Source organism: Narcine bancroftii, chromosome 9 (genome assembly GCF_036971445.1).
Source record: "Narcine bancroftii isolate sNarBan1 chromosome 9, sNarBan1.hap1, whole genome shotgun sequence".
Lineage (NCBI taxonomy): Eukaryota > Metazoa > Chordata > Chondrichthyes > Torpediniformes > Narcinidae > Narcine > Narcine bancroftii.
In genome coordinates this window covers 33805610-33825248 of record NC_091477.1, presented here as the reverse complement: position 1 = coordinate 33825248, position 19639 = coordinate 33805610, and the positions used below count along the sequence as shown (strand labels likewise).

At 40.6% G+C, this 19639-nt stretch overlaps 1 protein-coding gene and 1 long non-coding RNA gene across 4 annotated transcripts in view; one reads left to right on the top strand and one right to left on the bottom strand.

The window, feature by feature from the left end:
• Window positions 1-643: 643 nt before the first annotated feature.
• On the bottom strand, window positions 644-16248 carry LOC138742878 (uncharacterized). Its single transcript, XR_011344479.1, has 5 exons — window positions 15999-16248; window positions 15647-15707; window positions 11266-11314; window positions 7646-7779; window positions 644-920 (listed from the first exon to the last, which is right to left on the bottom strand). It is a non-coding gene; the product is annotated as an uncharacterized lncRNA (long non-coding RNA).
• A 1339-nt stretch (window positions 16249-17587) lies between these two features.
• LOC138743401 (complexin-2) overlaps window positions 17588-19639 on the top strand; it is a 228586-nt gene continuing 226534 nt past the window's right edge. For 2 of the 3 annotated variants that reach the window (XR_011344857.1, XM_069898744.1), the window contains exon 1: window positions 17588-17675. The gene's annotated coding sequence lies outside the window, so the exon portion shown is untranslated. The remainder of the gene's footprint in view (window positions 17676-19639) is intronic. The other variant, XM_069898745.1, reaches the window with a different exon arrangement.

Sequence of the window (19639 nt, the reverse complement as noted above, 5' to 3'; positions counted from 1 at the left end):
CAGCCTCAATCTGGCTCCTGCTATTCATAACTATTCATAAAACCATAAGATATAGATATAGAATACAGACACAAGATATAGGAGAAATAGGCTATTCAGCTTATCGAGTCTGTCCCACCATTTAATCATGAGCTGATCCATTTTCCCACTCAGCCCTACTGCTCCAATTTTGATGCATTGGCTAATCAAGAACCTATCAATCTCTGCTTTAAATCCACCAAATGGCCTGGCCTCCACAACTATCTGTGTCAACATATTCCACAGATTTTCCATCCTCTGGCTGAGTTCAAGCTTGGTCCATGGTCTGTATTGATAGACAATCTTCTTCACCTTGCAGGAGGAAGTAATAATAGGGTGATAGAATGGGAAGAATTGGTGGGAAGAAAATCTGTAATCCACATTTATTGATTATTTTGTCAATTTAAAATCCCAGAGTTTGTTTTAAATGGGAAAAATCCAGACTTTCATATTTAAGGGCACAGAAATTGAAGGCAACATCTTGCAGCTGTATTCAAAATTTGAAACAAAAATAAATTATATCTTAAACTATTGTTACAGCGTCCTCGAGTTAAATTTGAAATGGAGGGATCATACTTCCTTACTTTTGTCATTTATTCAAACAACAAAACACAAATTATGCACAGAACTACATCACACCATTTACAATGCTGGAAATTCATAAGAAGTGGTAAATCAATGCCACCCCTCTGTTACATACTATTTACATTTTCAAATTAAAATCTGGTTGTTATTATCTACGATGCACACAAACCCCTAGGTGGCCCACTATTCCCGGAACTTGTCCATCGGACACAGCATGCTCCCACTCCAACACCACAGGGGTCAGGGCTTAACCCTGAAAGAGGGGCAGGCAGTCAGCTCACCCTGAACTCTCAAATGCTCATCCATTCAGGCCGCATCTGTGAAAAGAGAAACATTTCAGGTCAATGCCTTTCCATCAAAATGAGCATTAAAAATCAAACATGATAATAGGTTGCAATGAATGGTGAAGAATAGAGAGAACAAAGGAAATGAGTGTGACACAAATGACAAGAGTGGTGTTTGCAAGAGGGTGGTGAAGGTTTGTTAATGATCTGTTGAGAGGAAAAGTTATAATAATGGGAGATGAAGAACAAAAATAGGAAAGAAAGAAAAACAAATCTTATTATTGTGAGATATGAAACACTGCAAATGCTGGAAATCAAAAATAAAGGAGAATGCCAAAATGTTCCAACAGTTCAGGCAGCATCTGTGGAGAGGCAGAAATGGAGATAACTACAGATTTCTCCAATGTAGAGGAGACCACATTGTGTGCACCAAAATGGGTAAATGAATGCTACATCACCTGGAAAGGTGTTTCTGCATCCCTGAATCATGAGAAGGAAAGGGATAAACAGCTCAGATTTTGGAGTTACATGGGAAGGTGCAGTGAGAGGGTAGTGAAGATGGAAAAGTGAACCAGGGGATTGTCGAGGAAACATTTCCTTTGAAATGCTGAGAGGAGAGGGAAGGGAAATGTATGGCATCTCATTCAAGTGTTGCAAATGGCAAAAGATGAAATGTTGATTGTGGAGGCTGATGGGCTGAAATGATGATCATTGGGCAGCTCTGGATGGGAGTAGAAGGGATGATGCAGTATAATAGATATTAGTTGCTCACCTATCTGGACCTCTAAAGGGGCTCCATAGCTACAACATTGAATTGAAGGTGAGGAGTGAAAGTGGAAGCTGTATAAAGTGAAACAAGTTCAGTCAGGTGAATAAATGTGGTCGTGGGGTTTATTGGCCCAACCTCCTGCTAAGGAAGAAGCAGAGTCCTCAAGCCATCCTGAGTGGAATGGAGGTGCAGAGGGTTTGGATGTCCCTGGTGAAGGTGAGCAATTTGTCATCAGGAAAGTGCAGGAAGGCATCAAAGGGAACAGTATGTAAAAGGGAGAAGATGGGACAAGTAGAGAAAGATGACTGTCATGGTAAGAAGAAATTAATGGGAAAACAAGCACAGTCCTAAGGAGAGATCCCCTGCCAGTAATTGGTTTTCTCCACCTTATCATCATCACCGTTCAAGTCTTTCTTTTTGTCAGTGTCCATTGTATCATAGACATCCCCTTTATTCTCCCTCACCTACCTGGAATCTTAAAAAATGTTCACTTTCTAATTTTTCTAAATTGATGAAAGATCATTGGTTCACAAAGCCAGCTCTGTTTTTATTTTCTATATTGATACTACATGACCAATTCAACAGTCCTAGCATTTTCTACTTTTATTTTAGATATACAACATCTGCAGATTTTGTTTTGTCTTTCAATTTTGGTGAATCAGTCAAATTGCATTAGAAAACTGAACTATGCACCTTGATAAAGGGTCCAGATCTGAAATGTAGACTGACCATTTCTACCCATGCTGTCTAACCTATTGAATTCTTCCTGGAATTATTTGTCTGATCAAGATTCTACTTTGGAAGCTTTTGTGTTCCACAAAAGAAATTCTAGCTGGTTTGGCTAATTTTCCAAAATTATATCTGCCTTTGAGGATTAAAAAAATTGCCAGATTTCACAATTTTAACAAAATCTCCTGTAAAAACTTTATTGGACTCCTATCAAAAGCAGTATTCCTGTGTGACTGGAGTATATCAGTTTACACCAGATTATGTTGCCACCTCCACAAATTTCTTTCTGGATTCTAACTTTTTTTTTCCCCTCTATGAGAAGTAAGGATATTACATTCATTTACATTCACTTACATTAATTGATGTGTATAATAATATGCAAATAGTGTTATTTGAATGTAATATTTGAATAATGACAACTAGCTTCTGATTATGTGTCTTCCTTCATAGGGAGTTGAAATTTAATACACTGATTTGCAAGGCAACTGAATAAAAGCCATTAATCTTCACAAGTAAAAATTGCCTCATGAGCATTTAGAAAATCTCCTTTTTTTCTAATAAACAATCAAAACTCAAAACCCACATTTTCATTTATATGTTCAAAGGATCATCAAAAAAGGAACAATTAAGTTGAATTATATTATTCAATGACCTTAAAATAACTCGGAATATAAAGAAGAGGCTCATTTTAATTCACATGGGATTTCTAATCCTCACAATTTTCAATGTCCTCTTGGTCAACCAATTATTAAATCTCACTATCTATCTATCATTATATTTGACCATGTTTGACCAATCTGATTGAATTTTTTGAAGAGGTGACTAGGAATGTGGATGAGGGTAGCGCAGTGGATGTTGTCTATATGGACTTCAGTAAGGCCTTCGATAAGGTACCACATGGAAGGTTAGTTAGGAAGGTGCAGTCTTTAGGTATAAATTTTGAGATAGTCAAATGGATTGAACATTGGCTGAAAGGGAGAGGCCAGAGAGTGGTAGTGGATAATTGTCTGTCAGGTTGGAGGCCGGTGACCAGTGGTGTGGCTCAAGAATCTGTATTGGGTCCATTGTTCTTTGTTATATACATTAATGATCTAGATGATGGGGTGGTGAATTGGATTAGTAAATATGCAGACAATACTAAGATAGGTGGAATAGTGGATAATGAAGAAGGTTTTCAAGGATTGCAGAGGGATTTGGGCTGCTTAGAAAAGTGGGCTGAAAAATGGCAGATGGAATTTAATGCTGATAAGTGTGAGGTGCTTCATTTTGGTAAGAAGAATCAGAATAGGACATACGTGGTAAATGGGAGAGCATTGATGAATACAGAAGAGCAGAAAGATTTAGGAGTAACGGTACATCGTTCCCTGAAGGTAGAAACTCACGTGAATAGGGTGGTGAAGAAGGCTTTTAGTATGCTGGCCTTTATCAATCATTGCATGGAATATAGGAGTTGGGAGGTGATGTTGAGATTGTATAAGACGTTGGTGCGGCCTAATTTGGAGTTCTGTGTGCAGTTCTGGTCACCTAATTAGAGGAAGGATATAAACAGAGTGGAGAGAGTGCAGAGAAGGTTTACCAGAATGTTACCTGGGTTTAAGCATCTCGAGTATAGAGAGAGATTGGACAGATTAGGTCTTTATTCTTTGGAGTGTAGAAGGTTGAGAGGGGATTTGATAGAAGTATTTAAGATTATGAAAGGGATAGACAGAGTGGATGTGGATAGACTATTTCCGTTAAGAGGAGGAAAGATTAAAACAAGAGGACATGAGTTAAGAATTAAGGGGCAGAGGTAACATGAGGGGGAACTTCTTTACTCAGAGAGTGGTAGCGGTGTGGAATGAGCTTCCGGGAGAAATAGTGGCGGCGGAGTCAATTGTATTATTTAAGAAAAGGTTGGACAGGTATATGGATGAGAAGAAGATGGAGGGTTATGGGCATTGTGCAGGGAGGTGGGACTAGAAAGGGGTGTTTGGTTCGGTGCGGACTAGAAGGGCCTAATGGCCTGTTTCCGTGCTGTAATTGTTATGTTATGTTATATTATGAAAGGATAAATATTGGCCAGGATATCAATAGAAATCCATTGCTCTTTGACTAATCCCATGGGTTAATAGCTCAAATTATCTAATTGTTTTTTTTCTCCAGAAAAAAGGGACAATAAAAGTTGTAAAGTCCTAAGCATGAGGTGCATGAGGGAATGATGTCAGACCATGAGGCCTTAGGCCTAATGAACTCTCTTAGTTATAATTGTTGGGATTCCTTTCTTTCTTGTCATTAGCAGCCAACAAATTGAAGGACCCATCACACCTTGGACACACTCTTTTCCCCCTCCTCCCATCATGGAGAAGGCTTCAGGTAGCAATTGCCTGTACCAACGTGGAAGACAGTTTCTTCCCCATGGGCTCCCAGATGTTCCCCATAACAGTGATATCACACAGCTGTTGCTTGGTGCCAATTGATCTTTTTTCCTTTCCAATCCTATACTCTATAACTGTGCTCTTTACACAATTGTATGAATGCTAAAGATAACATATTAGTCTGCTTGCAGAATAACTCTTTGCAATGTACTGTGTATTTTGTGACAAATAAACTTAAACTACATAGATTCAAGGACACAAATTAATTAGATTTGTGGAGAGTGCTACTCTAAGGGAGAGGAAGAGCTTGATGAAGCATCAAACAAGCTACAGAACGGGAAAAATGGCCTATTGAAGGCATTCTATTTAAATGTACAAGAAAAGGACATATCAATAGAGCATCACCCTCATTTAGAGGTGGATATTGGAGATATCAGGGTTAGAGTCTCTTCCAGGCTGCCTGAAATATGTAAGATACCCCCAGAAGCAGCAGCCTCTTGGGCAAGTGAAATAAAGATAGTCCATCAGAGTGACGTTCAAACAGAAAGTGGTGGCATAAGCCATCAATTCCACCTTTGACCTTCACGAGAACATAGCCTTGCTTTTGCCAGTGTACCTCATTTCCAGAGCAAAAATGTGATTATGATGGTCAAATGGATATTTTGAATAACATCTTTTCTGACCTCTTCAAGTCATTATCTTCATTTTTATAAAAATGAACTTCATTGATTTGCAAATGGGAACTATCCAGTCCAAATTCAAAGCAGTATTCTCCAAGGATGAGATAATTGTGAGAACCACGATTTCAGGGCACTCTAAAAGTTTTGTCCCTTTGCTTACATACCTAACTTCAGTTCCAGCTATTATCTTATAGGCTACCTTATATCTACTGCTACCCCATTTCATTAAAAAAAATAGAAATTATCTGGTGCATTTTCAGGGAAAATACTGTTGAGATACCTGCTGCAGGTAATGCCTTTTAAATGAGTCATTCTAACATGACAAAAAACAATAAGAAACTATTTTACCAGCAAAAAAAATGTTAGTGCAGTTTCATGTAGGTGATGGGGGTGGACAGAGTCATGAAGGAGGAATGTGATACATTTGCTTGCATTGGTCAGGCCATTGAGTTCAGGAGTGGGGATTTATATTACAACCAGTACAAGACATTGGTGAGACTGGGAATATTGTGTGTAATTCGGGCCACCTGGTCATAAGAAGGACGTCATTAAGGTGAAAGTTATGCAGAAAAAAATCCACAAGGAAGTTAGCTGGATGGAAGGATTCAGTTATAAGGAGATGCTAGATAGGCTGGAACATTTTTTCTGGGGTGTAAGGGGTGGAGGGATGATCTGATGAAGGTATATAAAACCAAAAGAGGTATGGATAAATTAATAGTGCCAGTCATATTCCAAGACAGGGAGTGTAAGGTGAGAGGAGTAAGGATTAAAGGAGACCTGAGGGATCTTTTCTGCACAGAAGATGGTGAGGTGACTATGCAGAATGATCCAGCAGTAAAAGTGGCTGAGTTATGTTGAATTACAATGCTTAAAAGGCACTCAGACACATGCATTGATAGGAAAGGTTTAGAGCAGTGGTTTTCAATCTTTTTTCTTTCCAGAGCACCTATGACATAAGGAGTACTTAAATATTGAAAACCACTGTTTTAATCATCCCTAATTGACTCGTTATGTGCACTGTTTCATAACTCTAAAGAGAATGGGCCAATGACCATTTTTCTCAAGCAGAATATTTCAGTAACAATTGGGTCTTGAATAGTGATTCTCAACATTCCCTTCCCACTCACCTACCACCTTAAGCAATCCCTTACTAATCACAGAGCACCGATGGCATAGGGATTACTTAAAGTGGTAGGTGAGTGGGAAGAAAAAGGTTGGGAACCATTGGTTTAGAGGGATATGGAAAAGATAAAGGGTCCATTATTGTCACATAATACCACATTTAGAATACAACATACCTGAAATTCTTTAACTTTTGTCTACTGTAAGGCAGACAGAGAGTCGCTACTTTGTCCAGCACCCCTCACAGAAACCTACAACTCACTGGTGTTCCAAGGCGGGCTCCCCTCCAAGTACTGACCAGTCCTGTGCCTGCTTAGCTTCTAAGATCATACAATCCCAGGCCTATTCAAGCCATTCGGAGCAAGCACAGACAAAAGTATGTGCTTTGGTCAGCATAGACAAATTGATTCAAATTAGTCAAACTATGTAACATTGAAACAGCATCATTATTGCTTGTTTCCACTATTTCTCACTTATCATACAGTCCTAAATGGATTGTTATTCACAGGAGAATTGGCTCTAACTCTTGGTTTTTAGGAGATTTTGAAAGGAAAGAAAGGCTTATATCTATAAAACACAATTTACATGAACTTTGGGACATGCCAAAATGTTTTTACTTTCCTTGGATGCACTTTGTACATATAGTCATTTTGGTATCAAAGAAAACAAGAGAACTCTCACAAATAATACATTAATTGTGGCATTATCTACCTTAGTTAATTAAGCATTAGCCAGGGATCCTCAGTGTTCTCCTTCTAAGTCATGCTACTGGCTTGCCTATTTTTCCATGTCAAGATTTCTAAGGCCTCTGCTTTACATCTTGCCAAAAATACAGCATACAAAGATCAAAACCATTTTGGAGAATTTATCAAGAACTTTGAATTGGTATTTACATCAACAAATTTCTCTTTCCAGTTTCTATAAGATTTTTTTGTTTTGTTTTGCTGTTCATTGAAGCATATAAAAGATAGATTTTTTTTCAACAAATGTCCTTTATGAATGCAGTTAATAGCAGTAACAGAATCAACAATATATCAAAGTGGATATCACATAGTACATAGATTTGTCAAGCTATAGTCATCCAATTATCCCACAGATTCATACCGACTGAGCCACTGTTGATTATATTTGATCATCCACTTTAGTTTCTTTCATGTTAGTTAATTAGGAGAGCCAATCATTTTTCATAGCTGGTACAAAATGTATGAGTGACCATTGATCTTCCTTTCTTCAGTTTCCTGGAATACAGAACAGAAATATTGACAAATTTCTGCACCAAAATCGCAAAAGGAGTAGCCATGGCAATATTGATCACAATAGACTGCATTAAAAATATTTTTTTTAAATAATGAAAAGATTATTTCAACTACTGGTTACGTCAGAATTTCATGTGTGCATCCTATAATTTGCTGCCCATTAAAACCAAAGGGTTTAAAAGCACAGGAGACATGTCTAATGTATTAAAATAAGAAAGTCTCCAGACACTGATTGTATTTACAACCACAGCATCTGCGGGTTTTCTTGTTTAACTCAATTTTTCTACTCCACTGTGTAGAATGCCTTCCTTGACATAGTTCTTTTTCCCTCTTTCTGAAGCGAGTTCTGTGAGAATCTTTCTCACTGCTACCCATCTGCAATTCCTGCTACTCTCAAGCTCTAAGTTCATGTGGCCTCCCACCCATATCCACCAGTGACCTCTTGCCTGTGCTCCTCCCCCCCCCCTCACCATTTTATTCAGACAACCGCCTGCATTGCTCATACTTCTTTGAAGGGCTCAAGCCCGAAACATTGGTTCTGTATCTTTATATTTGCTTCATAAAGGAAGCTACTTGACTTGCTGAGTTTCTCCAGCAATTTCGTGTCAAAACATCATTTGTTGCAAATTTCCACAGTTTTAAGTGGGATTGTGGAAAATTCTGAATGTAATATCAGACCTTGATGTGGTATTGCACTGAGTTGGGCACAATTTTATATCAGGGGTTTTATTATTATCAAAACTAATTAATACTTTACTAAACTAGCTGCTAGCTTATTAAAATTATTAAGAAAAGATAACCATGTGCTGTTTCCTCAACCATCACTGATGTATCATTTATTTCAGGTAATCATTAGTGGTACTCTTAGACCTTTACCAAGGGTTAAATGAAAAATCAGTTGTGTTGATAAAGCCAACAGATGTAACTGCGACAAGAGTAATGGAATACATTTACAATCATTCTTTTTGTTACCTTAGATCACCCAAGCTGATTCATGTACTGAGGTGGCCAATATTAATCAGGGTTCCAAGCTTTTACTTTGCTGCATGGTAAATCGGCAATCAGTCAGGAATTGAAGTGAGACTTTGGGATTATAAATGAGTTATTCTGTGCTGATATTAAAGGAGTTTATAAAAATGCACATTAAAAAAATAAATGCTCCATTTGAGCCTTTAAAATCCTGGACACTTGTATGCAGGTACAGCCCTTTCAAGTTGAGTCTCATGTTCACAACATGGAAGGTAATATAGGAAATGATAGGGACCAGCTGATTACACTGAAAGATTTTTCTTCCTGAACACCTTTGGGTGCATTTTATGGATTTTGGGATGCTGACCACGAAAATCATTTTAAAATTCTCTTATCAGCTATTTTTTTTAGATGTAACCTATTTTTGTGATTTTGTGTCATATTTTTAACATGCTTCAACCATGCGGCCTGCGGTGGACATCGGGGCAGGTGCAGCTGCCTGACAACCCCTTGGGGCTGAGGTGGCCAGCGTGGGACTTCAGTGCAGGGGCAGCCCGTGCCGGCTGCCCCAGCCCTGATGTACTGCACCAGCCGCCACAGCCCTATAGTCCCGCGCCAGCCATCCCAGCCCCTTACTCCCACACTGGGGGGCTGTAGGCAATGGGGAGTTGGGTCACTGGGCAGTGGGGAGGGGGGCTGTCATGCGCGGGGACTTGGGTCGCTGACTGATTGTCATCAGCCCGCCCCTGCCAGGCCCTGAAAGCTGCTAGCTGCAGGCTGCTGATTTCAGGTGCCTAGGGGCAGTGCTCGGAAGCGGAAAATATATCTCCCGAGGTGGGTTGAGTAAGTACACCAGGGACGGGTTCTCCACTTTCAGGTGGCCTCCCGACAGCCACATTCGGGTATTTTAGGCAGCTTTACATTCGGGTGGCTACCTGAAAGGGGCTAACGATAGTGTTAGTGGGTGTGGCTTGCGATCGCGTGATTGCTACGGTTCTCAGTTTATGGTATGCGGCTCTTATGTTAAGCAAGTTTGGCTACCCCTGCCTTAAATGCTAACACGAGAGGCATCAGATGCTGAGTACAAATGAAAATTAGTGGCAAAACAGGTTTAGCTCATTTCAAGTAACACAATGTGTCAGCATTATTATGTGATGAAACATGCTAAATTTAATATAAGTTAATTTAATGTTTCTCCAACTTCCTAGGTGATATAGAAAAGCTGAAATTATCTCTGTGTTCAGTTTGGTTATCTATCATAAATCCCAGTTATTTTTTTAGGAAGGAAACCTTTTGGGTGAAAAAATGTTGGCCAGTATTATCATTGTGTTATAACAAGATTTTTTTTTCCCCCGCACAGTTACTGCAAAATTCTTCAAAAGTACACACACAAAACTTCAGCATCAGCCTATAATTTGTGCAATTTTAGCATTCACTCTTTATCTCATCAACTCTCAGTTTCATTCCACTCTTTGATTTCAAATTCCTCCAAGGCTTTATTTCCTTTACCCTGAAATCTTATGACATACCAATGTTCCTGGGCTCTTGAGAGAAGGAGCTGCTCACATGATTTGGAGAGAAGAATGAAATTGGAAATGGGTTTGTGATTTTCAAGAAGAGTGGTTCAAAAGTTATTCTTTTCATGTGAAATGGTTGATGGCAGAATATTTGGAGAAACTAGGATATATTTGAGGAGAATCAGGAATTAACAGCAGCATTCAATGAAGCTTGTGGATTTGGTAGTAGGGTTGAGGCAGAATGTAAGAAGTTTCATTGATAAGGAGAGCTTTGAGAGGGCATGCTCACTTGCGAGGTTGTAGTGATGGTGGTGCCACTGTGGATGTGTTGTCTTGGTGGGTTAGACTAGGTGAGGGAAGTAACAGTGTCAAATGAGTAGACAACCTCAAAGTAAGCCACAAATGAACCCAATGGACACGGGTGATTATTATTGCAGACAATAAAATCTAACTGTTGGTTGATAGTGAGGAAGGAAGGTGGAAACTGCAGGGAGATATTCCTCCACTGTTCAGGTGGATAGCCAATTGATAAATGGAATTCAGATTGGATAAATAGAAGTAATGGGTTGGCAAGGTCACATGGGGGTGTGGAAAAAAGAATCATAGTGAACTGGATGATATGACAAGTAAGAAGATTACAGACTTGTAATCTTGTAATCTAAAGGAATAAAGATTCCTTTATTATCTGAAGGTGGAATTCAACAATAATAATGTTATGGTGAAAGTGATAAATAGACTAAATTGTCCACTGCTGTTCCCACAACATCCTTAAATCCATTGGGAAGAAAAACAGACTGGCATTGACATACATGCGCTCTGACAATGACAGCAAAACCTTGGTCAGAATTGGTAGAAAGGTAAAAGAACAATACAAATACTGAAAATCCAAAACAAATAAACTATGCTGGAAATACTGAAAATATCAGGCAGAGCCAACTTTGATTTTTAAAAAAGATCATTGACATTTCTTTTGCACTCTTACCCATGTGGCCTGGCCGACTAAGTGTATCCAGCATTTTCATGAAGCTGACCTGTTGTATTCAAAACAATGAGCTTATTAATAATTTATTGCTTTGAGAACAATGGGTGTCCTTCACGAGCAATTATCAGCGCGGCCTCTTTATTAACGAATTCAAGGATACTTTTACTCTTTAGTCAAAAACACAATCTACAACATATGTCTGTCCTCTCGCACTAGAAGCATTTTCATTATTAACTGAGCCACATAACTGGCTTAAAATATAGTTATATGCTAGATTAATTTAAGGAAATGCAAATGTTCTGTCAATAAGATCTTAATTTTTTTAAGACAACCTCTGAAAATCCTTAACATCATGGGGGAAACATCTATATTAGTGAGTTTAATATATCTAGAAAAGCTACGATTCTGGCTTTCAGTGCTATTGCATGTTCTTAATCCATTCACTCTTGTAATTGTGGTAATGGATTTAATCACAAAAGCTATTACACCCATCTTAACTTTAGAAATACATGGCATACAATTGCAGAACTAACTGAATCTATAGCTTATTGGCATTGAATTAGTCCTTCACAGTCAGGGTTTCAAATCTACATCAACGCTTTTGAGTCTCATTGCATTTATTGGATCATTATCCCTCAGAGAGGTAAATAATGAACCAATTAATTGACATCCATTTTCAATGATTGTGGGTGTTGAAATTATTCCTTACATTATTTTTCTTCTTTAAACTGTTTTAAGGTTGTAACGCGCGTCGAAAGAACCAAAGACTTGTTGATCCAAACCAAGGCTTTTATTAACTAAAAGATTGGTGCATATCACAAGTAGGTCAACCAGTCCAGAATGACCTGGTCTGGCAAGGAACAATCCTTTAAGACCTGCCAGTAGGTGTGGCTATACTCTCAGCCAATCACAGTCATCCTACACTACCATCTCTACATATACACATTGGTGATAGACTCTGTACTATCACAAAAGTATTTTGTTTATTAGTAACACTATGTAAAAATGAATAGTTAAAGGACATTGATTTGTTTTAACTATTCACAAATTCTGCATTTAAAAATAGTGATTTCCCATAAATTATGCATTGCCTAATTCTCTGTCTGTCAGCATTAACCTAAACCTCACAGCTGCATGAACAGCATTAGAATGCAAATTATATATAACATAATGCTGAGGTATTTTTGTGCGAGGCTAAGCTGACCATCGACATTTGATATTCAATAGCATTATGGTTTTCTGACTTTCCACTGGATTGACTATGGTCATTGCTGAACCAAAACTGAATTTGAGCCTAAGTATGCCAGGTTGGATAATCCACAGATTTAAAACTATAGTTCAAAGTTCAAACTTACTGACATAGTACATATATGACCTCACATATATTCTTGAGATTCTTTTCCCTGTGAGCCAGGCAGAAATTCTACTTCGTAGAAAAAAATTGTACTCAAGAAAAAAAATACATTTACCAAAGAGAGAAATGTAAACAAGAAAGAAATGCAAACTGCGCAATACAGAAAATAAATATTCAATAAAAATATGAGCAAAGTAAAAGTATTTAAATGAATCTCTGATTGAGTTTGTTGTTTAGGTGGAGGGGTTGAAACTGTTCCTGAACCTAAATATCTGTGGCACCTATAGCCCTTTCTTAATGGCAGCAGTGAGGACAGAGCACGTCCTGGACGGTGTGGATCCTTGATGATTTCTGCTGCTCTCCGACGACAGTATAGATTTCTCGATGGAGCGAAGAATTTAGCCTGTGATGTACTGAGTTGTGTCCACTACATTTTGAAGGGCTTTCCACTCCGATGTATTGATGCCCCCATACCATAACCATATGGATATATCTATGTTGGACATCATAGGACCAGCGTAACTCACCTACCATCTTCTTTCCAAATCCAAACCCTTTCTATATCCAAAAAAAAAAAGGCAAACATCCGGAAAGTCAGAATATCACCACATTATTTATAATCAAATCCAGGTTAACTAGTATATAATTAACAGCTCCTTCCTTCTTTAAACAGTAAGTTCATCTCTTAATTTTTTTTATCTGTGGGAACCATTCTGAAATTAATGGAATTTTGGAAAAATGTGAGGTCATCCATTTTGTAGAAAAAAGTGGAAAGGTGATTTTTTTTAAAAATTGAGTTGAAAGTTATTGGTAATCATTGGGAATGGGTGAAATGGTACATAAATCCTTGAAAGTTCAAGTATGTTTAGAAGGGTGAATAGTATGCTGTCCTTTATTGCATAAGATTAAAGATGCCTTACTGCAAATAAATAGTGCCCTGGTAAGACTGCATCTGAAATATTGTGTATTAATTTGGCCTTTGTACACAAGGAGCCACATAATTGAACATTTGAGAAAGAATAGAATGCAATCATAGCCTATTAGATCAATGTTTGAGGAGAGGCAGGAGGTGTGGGGGAGGTGGGGATGGCAAGTTTTAGAAATTAAACTGACTCTGAAAACATTGCAAAGAATGGGAGGCGGCGGAGCAGGCTCGATGGGCCATTTTTGGCTTACTCCTGTTCCTACTTCCTATCTTATAGGGCTTGATAGGATAAATGTGGGCATAGTATTTCCCCAGACTAGAAGGCTGGTGTCTCTAGAACCATGGATCTGTCTTCAAGTAAATAGTTGGCCAAATAAATGTCCACATACAGAGGACAGCAAATTTTTGGATTTGTCCATCCCAGAGCATGATGGATGCTCATTGACCTGAAGATTGGTATAGATCCACTTTGGATATGAAAGGAATCTAGGGATATGAGCGTAATACAGGAAAATGCCCCCAAGGGAAAAGTTAGCCATGATTAGATAGAATAGCAAATAAGCACAAAGGGTGAATGGCCTACTTATGCTTGCTTCTAATGCACTTATATTTTATTTTCCACCTTGTTGGATGAGTGCCTACTCTGCAAACAGCCAAGGTGTTGAATGTCATTCTGGATAAAACAACTCCACCAATATTCACTTCCTCCCATGTTGCATTCTGTCACAGCTTCATTAACTTGCCATAGCTTATTTATCAGCATCTCACAACCTCTTAGCTTTATACTGAAAACTTAAAGGAAGTAGACATGTCACAGTCCAAATTGTGGATATGAACCTTGTCACAATGCCTTCAACCAAGTGTGCAATCGGAATGCATCCACAATGCATCATCATGTTCTTCAGGACAATGGGGACAGGTTACTGGCTTTTGAAACAACAGACCATTCCTTGGATATTAATCATGAAGTAACAATTTATCCCTTACATTACGAAAAGTCTGTTCAGAGTAAAACAATATTAAATACAATTGCATGTGACATTGATGGAAGCAAATGGTCATCCTGATGCTTCATTGCACAGTACAAATAAAATGCATTTTACATTATGTCAAATTACTGAGTTTAATCTACTATGTAAACTAGGTGTTCAAATGTTACATATTCAAGAAAAAAAAACAAGGCTTGCAAATTCTGCCTCCACTTTGTTTAGCTTTGTATTTTTGGTTTAAAATAGATGTACCTAACTTTTGTAGATTACTTGTCATCTTGTAGGCAATAATAAAAACTAAGTATTTTGATTATATGTTCAAGATAATAATGATTTGCCCTATGGTCAGTAGAAGCAAGACTCATTCAAAAATAGGAGCCAATCATTCATTAACAAGTCACAGAACAAAACAAAAATTAGAACTATTTAAATCTTTACAATTATATGAGGGTTAGTATCTAGCTCTGTTAACCCAGAGAGTGCATTGTTTAATTTTCCATCCATTAATTCTATAGATTACTGCAAATGAATACCACAGCTCGATTAAGTTAGCATGGGAATTTAATTCAATCTGAGGCTCCATTCTGAATATTGATTTTCAATTTTCAACCTGACTGAATTTCAAAGTGGCATGTGTCAAATTATGGAGGATTGTTCAAAGATGATCTTAAAACAAAAGACTTGCTGATGTGGTATTACCTTGATCATGAAGAAAGGAGGAGCACTGTTTGGTAAGGATCATGAAGCTTATCAGCAATTTCTAAAATGATACATTTTTGTTAAAATTTAAATTTAAATAGTATTTCTGGAATAATACTAAAAATGACTCTGTTTCTTAAGGAAACAAAGTTAAAGTCAATGGACACTTAATTTATTCACCATGCAACTTATATGCATTTTAAATTATTTAATTTTAAATTGGTGCATCAAAATAGACCTATCTAACCACCTAGAAACATGTAATATTCTAATACTACAATGTCAGAAACGTTGACCCAGTGTCAAAGGCGAGCTTGCTTTCAACATGATTTTTTGAAAGTGAGCAAGTCATTGATCAAATAAACCCCTTAAAGAAACAAAGTTACTCCACCACAATTTTAATTAGTCACCTACCTGCATTTTTCTCTGGGCTCAGGCCTGAAACATTGGTTATGTATCTTTTCTCCAGTATGTTCTGTAAAGTAACAAAGTAGACTGCTTTCAGAGTTTTCCACTTAAGTGGCTGGCTTTTGAAATTATTGAATACAGATTTCAAAGAAAGCACTTATTTATTTCGTGGTATCTCTAGTTAACTTTCTACATTTTATTTTTTCAGGGGTATGAGAAATCAGAAACAGATGCCACCAGTAACCATTGTAATTATGTATCTAGTGTCTCTTGCCTGTAGTGGCCTATATTCAGTATCAGATTTAGTTATGAATCAACTGTAATGCCCTGGCAACAATTACCCATTACTATTACCAACCTCTGCCTCAGATGTGCATTTTTTTCCAACAATACACAGTTTGGAGTTAATGGTCGAAGACATTCTCTGCACTTCTGCCTTCGACGCGACGGCGGGTCAGCTGCGCCCATGAACAATGTTGGTCTGCATGGCTTCGTTTCCAATGAATAATCGCGCGATGGGAGGGAAGTGATTATACATCTGATAAATGTACAGATGTGTCAGTTTATCGCCAGCGAGACTGCATGGCAAGCTATTTTTTAGCAGCGTCTTTATTCCGGCAGCCGAAGTGGGATAGAGCAGCAATCCGGGGGGGGACAGGGGGGGGGGAGAGGGGGGGGGAGGGGGGGAGGGGGGGGAGGGGGGGGAGGGGGGGGAGGGGGGGGAGGGGGGGAGGGGGGGGAGGGGGGGGAGGGGGGAGGGGGGGGAGGGGGGAGGGGGGGAGGGGGGGGAGGGGGGGGGGGGGAGGGGGGGAGGGGGGGGAGGGGGGGGAGGGGGGAGGGGGGGGAGGGGGGGGGGAGGGGGGGAGGGGGGGAGGGGGGAGGGGGAGGGAGGGGGAGAGGGGGGGGAGGGGGGGGGGAGGGGGGGAGGGGGGGGAGGGGGGGGAGGGGGGGAGGGGGGAGGGGGGGAGGGGGGGGAGGGGAGGGGGGGAGGGGGGGAGGGGGGGAGGGGGGGAGGGGGGAGGGGGGGAGGGGGGGAGGGGGGGGAGGGGGGGGAGGAGGGGGGGGAGGGGGGAGGAGGGGGGGGAGGGGGGGAGGGGGAGGGGGGGGAGGGGGGTAGGGGGAGAGGGGGGAGGGGGGAGAGGGGGGGGAGGGGGGTAGGAGAGGAGGGAGGGGGGGGAGGGGGAGAGGGGGGGAGGGGGTGGGAGGGGGAGAGGGGGGGAGGGGGGAGAGGGGGAGGGGGGAGGGGGAGAGGGGGGTGAGGTGGGGGAGGGGGAGAGGGGTGGAGGGGGGAGAGGGGGGGAGGGGAGAGAGGGTGGGGAGGGGGATGAGGGGGGGAGGGGGAGAGGGGGGGGGAGGGGGAGAGGGGGGGAGGGGGAGAGGGGGGTGAGGGGGAGAGGGGGGGAGGGGAGAGGGGGGAGGGAGGGGAGAGGGGGGGGGAGAGGGGGGTGAGGGTGAGAGGGGGGAGGCGGAGGGGGGGGGGGAGGCGGAGGAGGGGGGGGGCTTGAGGCGGTTGGCGGAGGGGGGCGGGGGAGGCCGGAGGATGGGGGGGAGGGGTGGAGGAGGGGATGGGGGACTCAGTTCTGTCAGAACTGGAAGGCTGGAAGAGTGTATCTTCAGCACCAAGGTATTCAAAATCAAGTAAGCTTGCACCTTTTTGTTCATCTCAAGGAAATTAACTCTTGCCATTCTTGTAGTTCGGGGCAGATATCTCCAATTTTCGCGTTGGTGGCCCAACCAGTGAATTCTACTTCTGCATGAGACCGCGGATCGCTGAGATTAATGGCCATGCAGAGCAAGGCTTTGTTGGTTTCGGCGTCCTTTTAGATAGTGGTGAATGAAAATGCCCAACCCCGACCCATTTAGAATTGGAATTTTCAGCAGAACGGTTCACGCGAATGGGCAAGGCGTTGTTCATTGTGCCTGTTACGTTTACAAGCCACGGGGTGTAAATAATCCGGGACATGCACACTCCAAACGGAAACTTGAATGTGGGTTTGCAGGAACTGGAGCCCGAGGAAACACAGCTGGGAAAGAGGTATGTGCTGGTTCTCTTTCCAGATTTTCTCTTTGGGTCAAAATGCGTAGGTTCAGTAAAACATAAGGGCGGTCGGGGTTCAAGATCTGAGCGTTGCCTTGTGGAGTTGAATGGCCCTGTTTCTCCCCCCCTCGCTCGCTCTCTCCAGTCCGCCAACCGGGACAATGACGTGAGACGGCACCGCCGGCCTGTTACAGCGGATTCAGCGATCACGGGCAGCGGTGCCTTTCCCTGATTGATCACTGAGAAAAGAAACCGTGTGGTTCACTTCGGTGGGGTTGTTTTGGTACTTGTGATCGGATGGTCTGTTTGATGAATTGAGACATCGGACAGCAATTAGTATTCACGGTTATTTCAGATGCCCCAGTTGGCAATTGTATCCAACAAAGGCATTTAAGCGACGGCTTATAAATTAGTAGCATTTTGCGACCACTTCCCTCCCGACGGTGCACACGTCTAGTCGTTGGAACAGGAGACACGAAAAGGCATCTCCCAACCAAATGTTAGAAATATGCATCCCAGACTTTGCCAGTAAAACCTCTCTTTTCCTTCTCCTTCATTGACACTTTAAGCGTCAGCCTGTTTTCAATCAGCTTGACTTGTCCGTTATCCTCCTAATCAGACCCTAAGGAGGTCAGCCCAATAGTGTCAGAAGTAAGTATTGTTGCAGTTTCTTTCGTGCTAACCTACTAGAGCCAAATTGTGTAAAATACTGGAGAATGGAGAGCCTGACATCATCCCAAGAACAAACATTGATATGTCCTGACAATCTTCACACCCAGAGATAAAGCACCAGCCTAAAAAGGTCAGTGCCAACAAATGAAAATGCAATTGAACATCCCTGAAGAAATTCATGTGTACTCTAGGTGGATAGGTTTTTCTCTGGATGTGCCAACTAAAGAGTTGAGTTGATAATACTTCAGCACCCAGGATCAGCTTCTAATGCAGAGTAAGAAGATTGATTTATTACAACGATTGGCATAAGGCAGCTGTGAGTGCGTGAAGGTTCTCGGGTTAGCAATATTACGATGGTAATAGGATTAGACAGATAAATGCAAAAGTATCAGACGACTTTTCTGCTAATCTGCCATTTGACCTTCAGTCATAACAATTTGCAAGCGCGCTTCAACGAGAGGCACAGCCACTTAATTTAAGATTGAATTGCACACTCTTGCCTCAAGAATAGTTCAGTGATTACATTTAGGGTTTTATCTTCCAAAGAACGAATTTACATGTTGACAAAAATAAGCACGTTTCTGATTCTGGATCTTGTCCTTTTATGAATGGAGAGCTTCGTGTAAGAGGACTTCAACAAGTTAAACGGCAGTTTATTTCACAATGAGATGTGTTCTACAGATTAGCTTTTATCTGCACATTCCAGACCTTGTAATTAAAATTACATTTTCCTTTTCCTGTAAAATACTTCTGATCACAGGTTTGCCACACAACAAATACACTTGTTGTTATCTCCCCATGAAATTGAATGATGAAGTTATTTTCATATTGTTGAAACTTCAGTATTTTAACATTGTCGGACTTCAATCACAAATCACAGCATTATCACTTTCAATAAGATGATGATTTTAGAATGGTTCATTTTCACTTTTTTTCTAAAATCTAAAAACACCATGATTTTTTAAAAAAATTGCAACTAAGGATACTGGTCACATAACGCAGAAATAATGCAGTTATTGTATGATAAAGCACAAATAAAAGCTTCTTGTGAACATTCATACAAAACATCATGCAGCCAAATTTTTGCAGAGAATGTTAGAAATATTCATCCCAGACTTTGCCTGTAAAACCTCTCTTTTCCTTCTCCTTCAATGACACTTTAAGCGTCAGCCTGTTTTCAATCAGCCTTACTTGTATGTTATCCTCCTAATCAGACCATAAGGAGGTCAGCCCAATAGTGTCAGATGTGAGTATTTCTTATTGGCAGTTGTTGCAGTTTCTTTCATGCT